The 15,575-nt window shown below is 33.7% G+C and overlaps 1 protein-coding gene across 3 annotated transcripts in view; it reads right to left on the minus strand.

Annotated features, from left to right (window-relative positions):
- Gprk1 (G protein-coupled receptor kinase 1) overlaps positions 1 to 15,575 on the minus strand; it is a 270,383-nt gene that overhangs the window by 59,936 nt on the left and 194,872 nt on the right. The window lies entirely within an intron of this gene.

A 15,575-nucleotide genomic window follows, 5' to 3' on the forward strand; every position in this document is an offset into this window, starting at 1 on the left:
GATGTATAATGTATTGCCTATTGCAATTTGTAAATTCGTTGTATTAGCAGACAATATTTTCCTTCTCATTTTATTTTAGTTAAAAAGAGATACAATGCTGTCTGATTCGAACATGTAATTGAATCAGTTTGCAAAAGTCGTTGGGTTGCCAAATGTCTTTAAAAAAATCTTTAAAACATTAGAGATAATAAGAGGTTATAATTGGTAAACGTTGTCTTGGCGCTTTGGTTGTTTTGATACATTTCAAATCGCTGCTTAGTATTTATGATTACACTGGTTGAAAATGCCGAAGCCAAATAAAAAGCCAATTAGAAACAGATTACGTCTGTAATCAACTTCGAACAGAAACGAGGTAATGGGGGCCCGTTTTTACAAATAAAATGCCTTAGAGAGGTAAGCATTGATACTATTAAATATTAAGCCACTGGGGTTTTAGTGGAGATATTTTTATTGTGTTACAGCTGTAGTGAATATTAATATCGATACTGTGACTAAAATCTATCAAAAAAAGAAAAACAAAATAATTTGGGATACACCGAAAAGAAAGTATCTACATACTTTAATTTAACACAATTATTTCAGAGATAAGTGTTGAAAACTTACGGATATACAGCTCTTTAAAAGATATAAGTCATTACTTGAAACACTGGTAGGAAACATTGAAACATATAGGAAACATTAGGAAACATAACAGCATTTAAATCGTATAAAGAGAAACGATGAAGAAGAAGGTCCAATGTAACTTCCATGCAGTGCTTTTAAAATAATATCATTTTTAAAGGTATGAAATAAAGTTAAAAGAGATTTGTTATTTCAATTCGTGTACAGACATAGGTATTTCAAAATGGAACATTAGGCCACCCTAGGCAAGACGCTAATAAAAAAGTAAGTAATGTAAATGTAAAGACAACAAAAGTTGATGGAAAGGTAAAAGTTACAGTAACATTTGATTAAGTTTTGTGAATAATAATATTGATTAATAATTTATTGCCGATATATTCTTCTTCATGCTAAAAACAAGAATCCAACAAAAAGATCAAGAACAAGTGATCAGCAAAGGTTATAATTAAGGAACGACTTGAAAAACATATATTTTGAAGATACCTTATTAAAATTGTTACTTGGTAAATATAAATGAACTGATCTATTGTGTTTTATGTAATTTACTTTAATAGTAATAGGCCTGAAAAAAATAAACAGTAGATTTGATGTCTGAGTGATATGGCCACAGAGGATAATGTTTTCCGCCTTCTTACTGTATATTCAGTGAAATCGATTTGTTATGGAATGTGGCAAAGAATAACTAAAATAGTTGATACAGGTCGAGAAAATTATACAAGAAATAACTGTTTGGATATGTGGAAAGGGTTGATTACAATAACACACTTCGGATTGGAAGAACTCCATTTCCATACATAAGAAGAAATTGAGAAATGTTGGAATTGTGACTAGTATTAGAGTGGAAATTAACAGCTAAGTTATTGGCTTGAATAGTGGCTCAGAATGTGACAGTGAGTGAAAGAAAGTTTCATTTTTGAATGTGGAATTATGATTCAGTGATGACAATACCAAGTAATTGCTCAGAATATATATTAGCATTTGGTTAAAATGTACCAGGAGAGAATGAGTACAAACTCTTTTATAGATATAGCAAAAGCATTGATTATGGTGCACAGGTAGTAATAGAATAAGCTAAGAAGAATTACAGTGAGATCATAATGATTTGACAAGACAAAGCAACAACGAAGGAAAGAAGAATTGAACATACAAATGTAAATATGTTCTCAAATGAAAATAAAATACATTACTTGGTTGTACAATTATAAGTAAGGTAGTATCCTTATAGGTGCTTTAGAAAAGAGTTCAATCTAAATATAATTAGAAAACTCTAATCTACGAACTATTCTGGCTGTTCTATTAACTCTGGCTTAAGTCCCTCGATAATATATGTACTATGATGTTAAAATAAATTATATTTTGAAATAATTTTTATTTCATTATTTAAAACACAAAATTGTGATTTAACACATGGACAAAACTTACTGAACAACATAGTATAATGTATAGTCTATTGTGTAATGCGAAATAAATTACATTAAGCTCTAATATTCCATTCGGTTTATAAATATGGACCTAATGAGACGAAAATGAATAATTATTCGCAGGTTAACCTGAATGAAAGGTCCGTAATGGTTCTGTTTCTTGCTGAGGTATATCCAATTTTGCTAACCCTTTAAACACATAAGCAGGAATATTAGGACCGAAACTGTTTAGATTTCGCATCGGATTACTTTATTACAACGAGCGTTTCATTACAGCTAGCTCCTGAACGTTCTAAATTCTATAATCCTATTAATTAAAGCGAGCCCATACAGTTTATCCTATACGTAAAACGAGGGGCTTTCTTCATTCTCTCACGTCTCTTTCGCACCTTCATTAATATTCCGAATACGGAAAAAAAGACTAGTCCGCGTAAATTATCGGCAACGTGCAAGATTCTCCATATCCGGCATGAATAAATAATCAATTTTTTTTGCCCACCCCGTCTCCCGGTATTGATTCGGCCGTTCATCACTTGGCGTAATTGGTAATATCCGTCGTCTTGGAATTAATAGCCAGGTACCAATAAAGCTTTTTCTTTTGTAGATTCGCTGCAGGGATAAGAATATACAGCATACATTAAAAATCATCGTAATTCCTTGACGGATTTAGTTGGCTTACCCTTCGGTAATGATCGGTTCGTCTCGATCAGACTCGACTAAAAACCGCAACAATTTTTACTGTCAGTTCTAGAAAATAATGTAATAATATACTTTATTTTACAGTTATTATTATGTCAAGTAGGTTATTGAGTTATACGTATTTTAAGCTAAAAGACTATACTAGGTGCGCCAGAAAGCCTACGTAAAAAACTACATAATTTTGAAGAAAATGGAAAAAAATATTTATACAAGGTATTAGCTATTTCATTCTGTCAATCATATCTTTCCTATTTTTCAGACAATTTATGAATCCCATTCCAAAATAAGTGTCCTATAAGCAAAAGCATTCACCCCATTCGGGGGTGCTCCAGAGTGAACTCCGCAGGTAATGCGATCATAGCTCTAAGTGCAGATTTGGGTTACGGTCTTGCCCTAAGAGATGAACGAACCCATCACCCCAGTTCAACTTGTCAAGGTGTAGCAAGAGTCGATTTCTTTATTCTTCAAGATGTAAATCATATTCAAGATTCTAGGTTGGTCAAATGGTCTAGGCAGAAGAGTTCGATTCAAGCTTGATGCTGCAGATAAAAGAGAGACAAACAGAACATACAAGGGGGTAAGGGAGGCCGTATTGAATTGGCGAGCGATGAAATGGAATTCATTTCTCGTGGACCAAAGACTGGACCCTTATTTCTGGCGTGTCTCCAAATGCCACGTCGGGAAGACGCACAATGTCTTCCCCGACTGAAGTCAGCGGTTACAAGAAATTTCGAAGTCACTGACGACACTGTCATCAAAGAATCCAACTCCATCAAAAGAGTTAACCCAGCCTTTCTTCTCAACTATTTCGCATCTCCAAAATCCCTAGAGACTATGATCGGCAAACTTCAAACCAAAAAATCTCCAGGTTTCGACGGAATAACGTTTACCCAATTAAAAAAGCTCCCGCATAAGCAGCTCGCGGAACTGGCAAACATCATTAACTCTATTACGAGGCTGCAACATTTCCCGGTGTCTTGGAAATACGCATATATAGCGGTTATTCCCAAAAAAGGAGAAAAATCAACTCCATCTGACTACAGTCCCATCAGCTTTCTCAGTACCATTTCGAAACTTGCCGGGAGAGCAATACTCTACGCTCTAAACTTTTTCACAAAGGAAAACAATATCATTCCTGATGAACAATTCGGCTTTCGCGCTTACCACTCATCCGCCCATCAAGTCCTACCTATCGGACAGGTCTTTCCAGATCAAGATCAGGAAAACACTTTCCAGTCGAAAACAAATCGGTGCTGGTGTACCTCAAGGTTTCCTTCTGGCTCCAGCCTTATTTAACCTCTTTATTTCAGATCTGGCGAGAAAAGAGTACATTGACATCGCGTTTTACGGTGACGACACTGCTTTCTTCATGGCCGCCATATTCGAAGTTACAATTCATGAACGTTTACAGAAGCAGCTCGATCATGCGATCAAATGGTTCAAATTCTGGAGGTTGCAAATCAATTCTTCCCTAAGAAACGTTACGCACTGTGCGTCTCGCAACTGAAGTTTGACATCGCTACAATTCCATGGCTGGATAACGTCACGAAACTAGGTCTCTACTTCGACCGAAGGTTTGGTTGGCAATCCAGAGAGCTTTAGGGGTAGCAAATCTATCTTCTCTGATTTGCCCTTCTAGCAGACTTCCCATCACTATCAAATGCTTATTTTACAAGATGTTAATTCGGCCCGTACTCCTCTACATACCTAATGTCTACTTCAAGTTTTGTCCACTCAAATTCGCAAATCAATAGAGACCGCGATCTACAGGGGTCAACTGTGAGGCGGTTTCGGTTTAGTGTATTTGTAAGCCCAGATGCGACCAGTTCCACAACCCGGTCCAATTTGTCACTCCAGGGCAAGTCTCCGTGACCTGGTATGCGTCATGTATTCCACCGATTGGTTTTAGGCCAGAACAAAAAAAGCAATAGCATTCATCGAGCCATTTTCTAACTTCTTTGAAATTGGTGAAGTGCTGCTTTACAATTGCTTGCCCCATTGATGCGAAACGTTGATAGTCACATGGGGCAAGGTCTGGAGAGTACGATGATATGTCCCATCCAAGTGTTTTCATCGCTGTAAAATCATTTTATCGTGTCTACAGGACCATTATGGACGTCATTCGATGATCGAAATGTATGGCATGCTTAATTATCACTATTAACTGTTTCACCAGGTTTCAACAGTTCGTAATACACCACGTCACTTTAATCGTACTAAACATAGAGCAAAACGATTTGGCTTTGAGGTCGATCGGTTGGCATCGCCAGGTGATAACAATAGCTCGCAGCACTTTATTTTGGAACCGTGAATAATGGATATATTAGAGTTGCTAGCGGTTCCCCATAGTTGGATTCCATATGATCAAATAGGCTGGAGTATAGATTTATACAGTAATATTTTCTTATCTAATGATAATTTGGATTTGCACCAGATAAGTCAATACATTTGGTACAGCTTAAGTCCAGGTGGTTTCCATTTGGCGAGCATGTGCTTCTTCTACGTTAGGCGTCGATAGCAGAGGATACTAAGATATTGAGCATCCTCTGCTCACGGAAGTTGATAATTATTGATATAGACTGGTGAACGAGTTCTTTTAAAGAGCGTAAATGTCATGTGACTAGATTTTGTTACGTTGACTTTAATACGCCTTGTTTTCTGCCACATTTGTATTTGATTTAGGTGTGATTGTAGATTGATTGTCTTGTTATATCTCTTCGCGCGTAAAATAAAAGTTGTGTTGTATTAAACCAATTCATATTTCATAACCTATAACTATATATTCCTTAAAATGATCCATTATTGTTACGTGTTACAAGAGTTACAGCTGTTCGTTAACGGGAGTAAAACAATCACCATTCACGGTATATCCATCCTGTAGATGAAATGCGACACCGTAAAAGCGTCAGTATATTAAGGAGCTTTATTCCTGTCCCTCATCTTAACAACTTTTTCCTTCTTCTCCCATTCTAATATCCCTCTCTCGTTCCAAGAATCAAAGCTAAACCTGGTTAATTCCGCCGAATGATCGATAAGACTCCGTGCTCCCTCCTCTCGATATGAATTAATCATCCTCCTTTTTTGTTTGTCATAAATATTTCCAGCTATCGATTAATGGCTTAATATTAAGATCTCGGCGCGAGAAAGGAAAAAAAAAGGTGCTATATAACAGAATTTTACATAGTGAGAAAAAATCATCGAGACGATAAATTCGACGGGAGATTTGGGGCCATATATCATTGTCTTGAAGAATTAGTGATATTTTTAATTTAATTAATAAACTAATTATACAATAGTATCTTTTATTACCATATTTTTAAGTTTAAATAACAGGTCAATGGAAAAGTCCGCGGCTTACCAGAGTAAAACACATTTTTTGCAAAAATTAGTTTTTTTTATACAACATAATTCCCTTCAAGGGTGATACTCTGATTATAGAGACCCTCCAACTTTTCGATAACATATTTGTAGTACGATTTGTCGTTTGCTTCAAAATAGGCCTCAGTTTTGGCGATCACCTCTTCATTCGACGAAATTTTCTTCCCAGCGAGCATTCTTTTGAGAACAGGAAATAGTCGCTGGGGGGCAGATCTGGAGAATACGGTGGATAAGAAAGCAATTCGAAGACCAATTCATGGATTTTTGCCATCGATTTCGTCCTTCAAACGGTTCAATAACGCTGTCGCAGTTGATGGTCCTTCCTTTTTCAAGGTAATCAATGAAAATTATTCCATGCGCATCCCAAAATACAGACGTCATAACCTTGCCAGTCGACTGTTGCGTTGTCCCATGCTTTGGAGCGGTTTCATCATGTGCAGTCCACTCGGATGACTGTCTATTGGACTTCGGAGTGAAATGATGAAACCATGTTTTATTTATTGTGACATATGGACGCAAAAACTCGGGTTTATTACGCTTGATCATCTTCAAACACTGCTTCGAACCATCAACTCGTCGTTGTTTCTGGTTTAAAGTGAGTTCGCGCGGCACCCACTTTACACAGAGCTTCCTCACACTCAAATATTCGTACATGATATGATGTACACGTTCAGTTGATATCCTTAGAGTGTCTGTTCATTCAAAATCATTTTGTGGATTTCTTAAATGTTTTTTGCTTCAATTGTTTTTTTTTCTACAAAAAGCAATATATTATCAACACGCGATTGATTTTATCCATTTTTTTTCACAATAACAAAAGTTGCTTCACTCAAAATGGTATAATCGACAAACTAATGATCCGACAGCTGTCAAATTTATACACGCATCTTTTGGGGATTAGGACTAGCTAAACAACATATGGATTTAATTCTAGTATGTCTAGCACTATCTATGTGTTAAGCAAGGGACTTTTCAATTAACCTATTATGATTCAATTAAAGGCCCAAGTATTTTGCATTATTCTGTTGTGCATTATATAGTTTTACCATCGAACAGGTTCTTGCTTTTAGATTGTAATTAATTACATGGTTAAACCATTTCTCGGTTATGATATTGGAGTTGGAGCAAAGTAGTTGCTGGGTCAGAATGTACTGAAAAGCTGAAAGGTCCTTTGTGCGGAGCACGTTGTTTGTGCTTTTCCTTTCTTGAGTGTTTTTGTTTCTCTCAAAATCTTTAGGATACATGCTCTTTCACGGTAGGCACATTTGCAGAGCACTCGATGGTTAATGAAGTGATATACAGTTTGCTAAAGTTCTAGAATCCATAACGCATTACATAACGATCTTGTAATATTAATAACAACTGATTTCGGACGACCTTCAGCACTTTAGTTTCGAAGTCAACTGTGATCACAATTAAATTTGTTATATCAACGTTTCTCAGTTGCAAGGATGGGGCTTCATCGCCAGAAGTCATAGCAAGTTGATAGATGCACTTCTATCTTGATAATCTATATCGAAAGTCGTAAAAAATCATAGCACGAGAATGTATACGACTTAATTCCATTTTATAACTAAGACAATTTTTTTTCAAGTCACTGCAAAAAAGTTATACTCATATGACAAGGGGTTATGGAGATCGGGTTATGGTTAAGGATGGGGGTCTAACAAGTCTTAGTATTTCCAAGGCTTAAAATATAAATAGTAACCCTTGCACAAGATTGGCTTTAATGTCCAATATTTCTAACAATAGTTCTTTAATGAAGCCATAATATACCGTGTTTAAAATGTAACAGCCAATAGAATAATATGGATATAAAGGTAACCTCAATCCTTATTATTCATTAAAACATCTCAAAAGGTCATTTTCGTCATATTTTGCTTTTTATCTCACAAATACCATGTGCGCTTCTTATATTCTCGCATATACATCCAAATTACAATCGCCCAATACAACACTCTTTGGCTACTCACCCCGAAATAAAAGAAAACATTATTATCAAAACTCTAGTGGTTATAACTAAATACTTAGCTCTCTAACCAGTTGCAGCTGATTAAATTCCACTGCAACACCTGTATTGCTGGTTTCGCCGTAGTCATAAAATATGGGAATTTACGGGTAGCCTATATTCCAGATTATCACGAAACTGACAATGGTCTAGAAAATCGCTGGCAACGTAATTAATTTTTATTATCATTAAAATGTCGTTGGCTACCAAATCTGGACTATGTGGCTAATGATTATATTTGTTATTGATTAATAAAAAGTTTCCATTAGAAAATAATACTTTTTCTAGAAAAAAATAACATAAAGCAAGACCATATCACTGCTTCAAATGACACTGAAATATAGTTACGATAGAAATAGACGACCGAAGAAAGATGTACATGCAGAGGTCTAATGAAAGTTTAAGACGTTGCTTTTAAAAGAATACCATTTTAAAAGCTCATAATAAAATTAATGAAGATTTATCAACTCAATTTATATATCTAGACAAGATATGGCCATTTCAATAGGACAATTCTTAACAAAATGCTAACAAAGAGTGTAAAGACAAACAAAAGTTGATGGAAAATAGCATGAGTTATAATAACGTTTAATTAGGTTTTGTTAGTCATAGTATTTTTTAATAATTTATTGAAGATATGCCTGAAAAAAGATACGGTCCATAAAGAAGCATTGTCTACAATAACACCTTTGGTTTGAATAAACTTCGTAAGAAAGACAGGCAGCATAAGACATTGACAAATGGTGGTACGGTGAACAATGTTCGATAGATTAGAAATTAATAGCTTGGTAAATTACTTGAACAGTAACTGTGATCGTGAAAGTTGTGAACAGTGGAAGAGTAAAAATTTTGTTGTTGTTTTAGTGCTGACAATTGCGAATAGAGAGAGAGATAAATGTGAATGTAGATAATAAATGTAGAAAATCATGTTATAGTATGTGAAAGATTTGTGTGCATAGATATGTTTTAATTTATTATATTAGGGAGAAAGCAATAATAAAATTTAATTTTACGAAGGAAATTGATATCAGCAGTAACAGAAGAAACTAAGGAGAAAAACAATAAAACAAAAGATGACTTGACATGGAACCACAGAACCTAAGGAAACAAGAACTAAATGTAGAAAGGTAAATATGATCTCTAATGAAAATAAAATACATTATTTTGATTTACAATTATTAATTAGGTAGGCCTTCAGAGGATAACACTATATAAGAGAACGCGACTAAAACTTTAGCTCAAAGGTAGCGTGGAAAATAATTCAATGTATATATGAACAACTCTAACTTACAAATTGTAGTAACTGTTTAATTAACTTAAACTACAGTTAATCGTCCGTAATAATATAAATTAGATATACCATAATGTTATAATAAATTATATTTTATAATTTTTGTTACATGATTTTATTTACATTAGTATTTCGTTGTATCAGAGTTAAAATAAACCAAAACTTAAATATGATCTAATATCACGACATTGTGACTTCATACATTTTGATGACATGGATGGCCGTTTTATTGGAAGGAGCAGTTGGTAGGGACACCGACAGTAAAATGGTAAGGTGGAGAGGAGAAAAATTAGAGGATAGCTTAAGCGAACCTGATGCGAGGGTATCACAGATAAATAGTTCAGAAGACAGGAAAAACAACTCCGGTCGAATACTGAAAGAGAGTCAGGAATAAATAGACGGAATATATACATGGAAAAAGAGAGAATAGACACACTACACTACTATTTCTTCTTTTTTCGGAACATATAATTTTAGTCCATGTTTGGTTTTTTAAATTAAAGTGCATCAACTTAGGATGTACTAGGAGAAAGGAGTGATAGACCATTAGCGTTGTTAAAAAATATAAAATCACCACGTGAATGAATACCATACTCTCACGGAAAAAAAATAAAAAGCGAACGAAAATTCGCCGCCGAACATTTTTGACGCATAATACGTCTCAATAAAAAAATTCTCATTAGGACGGCGTCATTTCATCCGGTGGATGCCACATTTCTCCCGATTCACATCTATTTTTCTCTGGTTTTAATATTCCTCTCACGCTTCGAGAATCAAATCGAAATCAGGTTAATTCTGCCGAATGATCGATAATGCGCCGAATTCCCAGCTCCCCGACATGAATTAATCATCTTCTTTTTTGTTTGTGATAAATATTTCCTCCTATTGATTAACTTTCCGGTATTAAGATTTCCTTGGCAAAAACAGTATACCGTACATGATCGAATTTAGTCTATCCAAAATAGCAGTGAAATCACGTCATCAAGGTGTTTAATGTATTACCAATTGCATTTTGTAAATTCGCTTTAGTACCAGACAATATATTCATGGTCATTTTATAAAATTCAAATAGTTGTCAAATATTTACAAAATTCCTCAAAATATTAGTTATATGAAACATAACAGATTATAAATAGTGTTGGGAACTATCGACTGAAATCGACTATAGACTGTTTAGTAATTGACTACTTTTTATTATCGACTCAGTATCAGTCGTTATTTTCGGTCTGACTGATTTTGTTACTATTTACTATCAACTGCTTCAGTCCTGTACGTTTAGTTACTATTTGTGGTTCTACTAGTTTCATTCGACGATTTTTAACATTCTGGCTCTGTCGTCCTAGCCCCGACTTTGACAAAAATGTACCCAATTTATGCTCACATAGATTTATATGTAACATATATAGATTTATTATGATTTTTTTTTGATAGTTTGCTTGTAAATAATAATATATTGTATATTAATATGGCAATATTTACGGTTATTCTATCTTTTATATCGTTATTTATTATAGTATATTATTTGAAAATAGCAATTAACATATTAAAATACGATAAAACATTTGTGGGGTATTATTCCATTCCATAGAAAAAATCCATTCCTTTTTACAGATCTACAGAACACTCAAATTTAAAAGTAACTGTACTTAGTTTAAAATGGAATTATTAATTGCATGTTAATAGTATTCAGTTTTTTTTCCTTTTCTTTTTTAAAGTTAGTATGTGAAGAAATATGTGTATCTTCGTCTCGTTTATATTACCTTTATATTATATCCGTCCTTTCCTCTCTCACAATGTATACACGAAATATTTCGTATATCTTCGTCTGACATTACGAATTGAATAAAATAATCGAATTCCCTTGAATTTTCGAAACCTTGCATTTAATTCGCTAATTTTTTGACTATCGACTTTTTCGACTGTTTTACGACTATGGATTGTTTTCAGTCGATAGTTCCCAACGCTAGTTATAAACTAGTAAACGTTACTTTGGCGTTTTGCGTAGGATATGCTATATATATATATCTATCTATATATATATATATATATATATATATATATATATATATATATATATATATATATCCCTTCATGCACTGTTAGGAAAAAAAAGAGGCCTAATGCTGTAATGTACGATTTTAGTAGTTCGGTGTATTGTTTAGGTAACACTTTCTGTAGCCTATGAACAAGAGTTTCATGCCAAACTTTGTCGCAGGCTTGTGCTACATCTATGAATATAGGTGAGCATACTTTTTTACTTTCGTAGGCTTTTTCTGTAACAACTGTTATTCTGTGGACCTGGTCGATTGTTGAAGGCTTGTAAATAAACCCAAACTGGTGTGTTGGTATTAGGTTTTTTCTGTCTACGGTAGAACTAAACATAAAAGAGTATATATGCTCTATAATGAAAGTAAAATACATTACTTGGATATATAATTGTAAACTAAAAGGCTAAGGCCTCCAAGGGATATCATAGATGGATTGGAGAATGTAAATGTTAAATGTAAATAAAATAACCTACTAGTATATAGGTAGTTGTATAATTAATTGTAGTTTAGATTCTTTGTTAATAAACGCATTAAATGTAGTATAATATTATGATAAATTATATTTTAAAACATTTTTGTTTATTATTTTATTTAGATTAGAATGTTGTTCTATACTAAACCGAAAATCATAGGAGAAGCTAAAATAAATCAAAAGTTGAACGCGGCAACATTGCGACGTCATAAATTTATATGACGTGTTCACTGTTTTATTGTTACAGTTAAAATAAGGAAATGTGTATATGTCAATATCGAAATAATAGAACTCTTGGATAACACTACAAGACCAAAAGAATAAAACCATTTAATCTTGTATAGTGTAGTGTATTGAGGTGCATTTAAAATAAAAATATAGTAGTGTTAATACATAAACATTATTACACTAGACACTAAGAAAGGGTCGATGGGTCCTCCTACATTAAACTCTTTAAATAGTATCAATAATGATAAGATGCACGATATATTGGATTAAACAAGTTAATAGTATTTAAGGGAAATACGACAGGTTTGTTTTCCAATATAAGAAAACAAAAAAAACTAACAGATCTTATTAAATTTATGGAAAATAAAAGTGTTCCATTGTTTATGTTTTTATTGAATTTTGTTTAATATATTTACTTCAAAAACTAACAAACTCTGGTTAAAACTCAATCAAATGCCTTAACAACAAATCCTCTTCTTTACATTCCTCGAATGGCGGACTATAGTATTATTTAGTTGCTAGACGATGCCAAATTCGTCTCTCTGTCTATTAGTCCATGATTTTTTAAGTTTATTAAAGGTTGACTGTTTTACATATTATATTCAATATACATTATATTATTTTAAATATAATTTCTCATTTTGTATTAAAGTTCATATTCATCAATCGTCATCAATCTTTAAATATGTGCTTTCAAAAATCTTGAAGCCAAAGTTTAATAAAAAGGTCATAATTATTTAATTGCACATGCAAAGAAAAATATGTGACGTTGTATAGACAGTTTAGGTCACATTAAATGGCAAATCGGTCTATACCATCTACGAAGAGGCACGCTTAAAGATTATTCAATTAATAACTAATTTCAATATATGTTTAAGTTTTTAACGTGAGGACATGAACACACAAGTCACTGGGTGCCAAATCAGGACTACGTGGGGGATGAGTCATCAAATCTATTTTTGGCCGGTCAAAAAATGCATTAGTCTTGATCGCTTGTATTGTAGATTTTCCCCGAACTGCCTTTTCCACAAACTTTTGATTTTAAAAATTATTCATATTCATCGGGTTTGGCTAGTCTTTAAAGACTCGTACAGCGTAGAATTTTTAACTGTTATTGACTGAAAATATATATCAGGTGTACCGGAAAGTCATTACCGACTTTTCTAACAGATGTCGCTAGGCTAAGTATGCAATGTTATAATTTAAGAAAGTAATACTGTGATAGATTTATATCTCATCGAAAATGTCAATTTTCGTGCCTGAAAACGTAATTTTTCTTAATTATTTAAAAGAAAAAGGCCGCTGAAAGTCATCGTTTGCTGATGGCCACTTAGGCTGAGCATGTCCTAACTTTAAAAACATGTAAGGCCTGGTTTTTAAAATTTTAGTAGTGATTTTGATGTGCAAAACAAAAAACGTTTTGGAAAAAACATCCAGAATGAGCTTGAAAACACGGTAAAGTGGTTTCACAGCACGATAACGCGCCGTCTCATAATAACTCATAACCAATTACATTTCTCGAATGGCGAATCACAGTACTATTTATTATTAAAGTTTATTAAAGGTTGATAGTTTTACATATTATACTCAATATACATTATATTATTTTAGTTATAATTCCTTATTTTGTATTAAAATTACCAATAATCCGTCATAAATGATAATTTTTAAATATGAAAATCTTTCAAAAATCTTGAAGCAAAAGTTAATAAAAATATCTTAATTATATAATCCCATTTGTAAAGAAAAATAGGTCACGTTGTATAGACAGTTTACGTCACATTAAATAGCAGATCAGTCTATAGAATCTAGGAAGAGTCATTAATAAATGTTATTGAACTAATAACTTATCCCAGGGCGTAGTTATTATGGTTTAAAAAGTCTATTGGTTCAATATACTTAGTGGACGTTCACGGCTAAATATTTTTAGGTCCCAACTTCACGCTGCCAAGTAAAGCTTGTTAACTTGCAGATTCATTCTCCAAAAAATAAAAATCTTGATTAAAACATTTCGCCCCCACCACCTGTATATTTTAACTCATCATCGCTGCTCCAGAACATCAGTTTGGCTTTCGCAATAAGCATGGGACTATAGAACAAGTGCATAGACTTGTAAACAAAATAAACGCTGACCTATGCCAAAAGATATTGTTCGGCTGCTTTCCTAGACATATCTCAGGCTTTTGACAAAGTATGGCATACGGGCTTGCAGGTTAAACTAAAGAAACTTCTCCCTCATCCGGACTATCAGCTACTAAAATCGTATCTCACTGACAGACATTTTATTGTAAATCAAGGCGATGAACATACCGAATTAAATCCCATATATTCAGGAGTTCCGCAAGGTAGTGTACTGGGTCCAGTACTGTATCTTCTGTATACGGCTGATCTACCCACCACAAAAATAACTACTGTGGCAACATATACAGACGATATAGCAATCTTAGCATCCCATGAAGATCCAGTCACAGCATCAATAAACTTACAAACCCACCTGGAGCAAATACAATTATGGTTGAAGACATGGCGCATTAAAGCCAATGAATCAAAATCCAAGCATATAACGTTTACCCTGCGTAGAAGAACATGTCCACCAGTGAATATCAATCATCGTCAACTCCCCCAAGCAGAGCATGTTAAATATCTTGGTATGCATTTAGATCGACGCCTAACCTGGAAGAAGCCATACTCTCTAAACGGAAACAACTGGGACTAAAATCATATCAAATGTATTGGCTCATTGGGCGCAAATCCAAGTTATCATTAGATAACCAGGTATTGCTGTATGAGTCTATACTCAAGCCCATTTGGACATATGGAATTCAACTATGGGGTACCGCTAGCAAATCTAATATATCAATCATTCAACGGTTCCAAAATAAGGTGTTGCGTGCCATTGTTGATGCTCCGTACTATATTTCAAATAAAGTGATACAACGCGATATTCCTCTAGAACCTATAACGAGTGTAATTCAACGCGTTTGTGTGAAGTACTTCGAAAGAGTGTCAGTGCATCCCAATGTACTCGCTAATCAGCTAAATATGCGACGTGATAGTGAAGTGCGTAGACTAAAACGTTTAACACCACCCGATCTGATTACTGGACATATGTAGACTTTAGAGTAAGCTTTAGAATAAGACTAATTAATTAAGATAATATTTTATACAGAAGATTGCTTAATGAAGTGATTTTCTACATGCCATGTATATATAATATAGACAGAAGAAATACTTATTGCCAATAGGGCAGATTGTTGATTCACGAAGAGTAATAAAAAAAATAAAAAAAATCATCGCTGTTGCCTTTCGTATTGTCAAAAATATTACTAAAAAATATCAGGAATTATAAATTTAGAATTGTCATTCATGATTAGAAAGTAACTTGGGTACGAGGATAAATTCAATCCGT

The sequence above is a fragment of the Rhynchophorus ferrugineus genome, unplaced genomic scaffold, assembly GCF_030347505.1.
Source record: "Rhynchophorus ferrugineus isolate W39M unplaced genomic scaffold, kcgeb_rfMv2 rfM1, whole genome shotgun sequence".
Lineage (NCBI taxonomy): Eukaryota > Metazoa > Arthropoda > Insecta > Coleoptera > Curculionidae > Rhynchophorus > Rhynchophorus ferrugineus.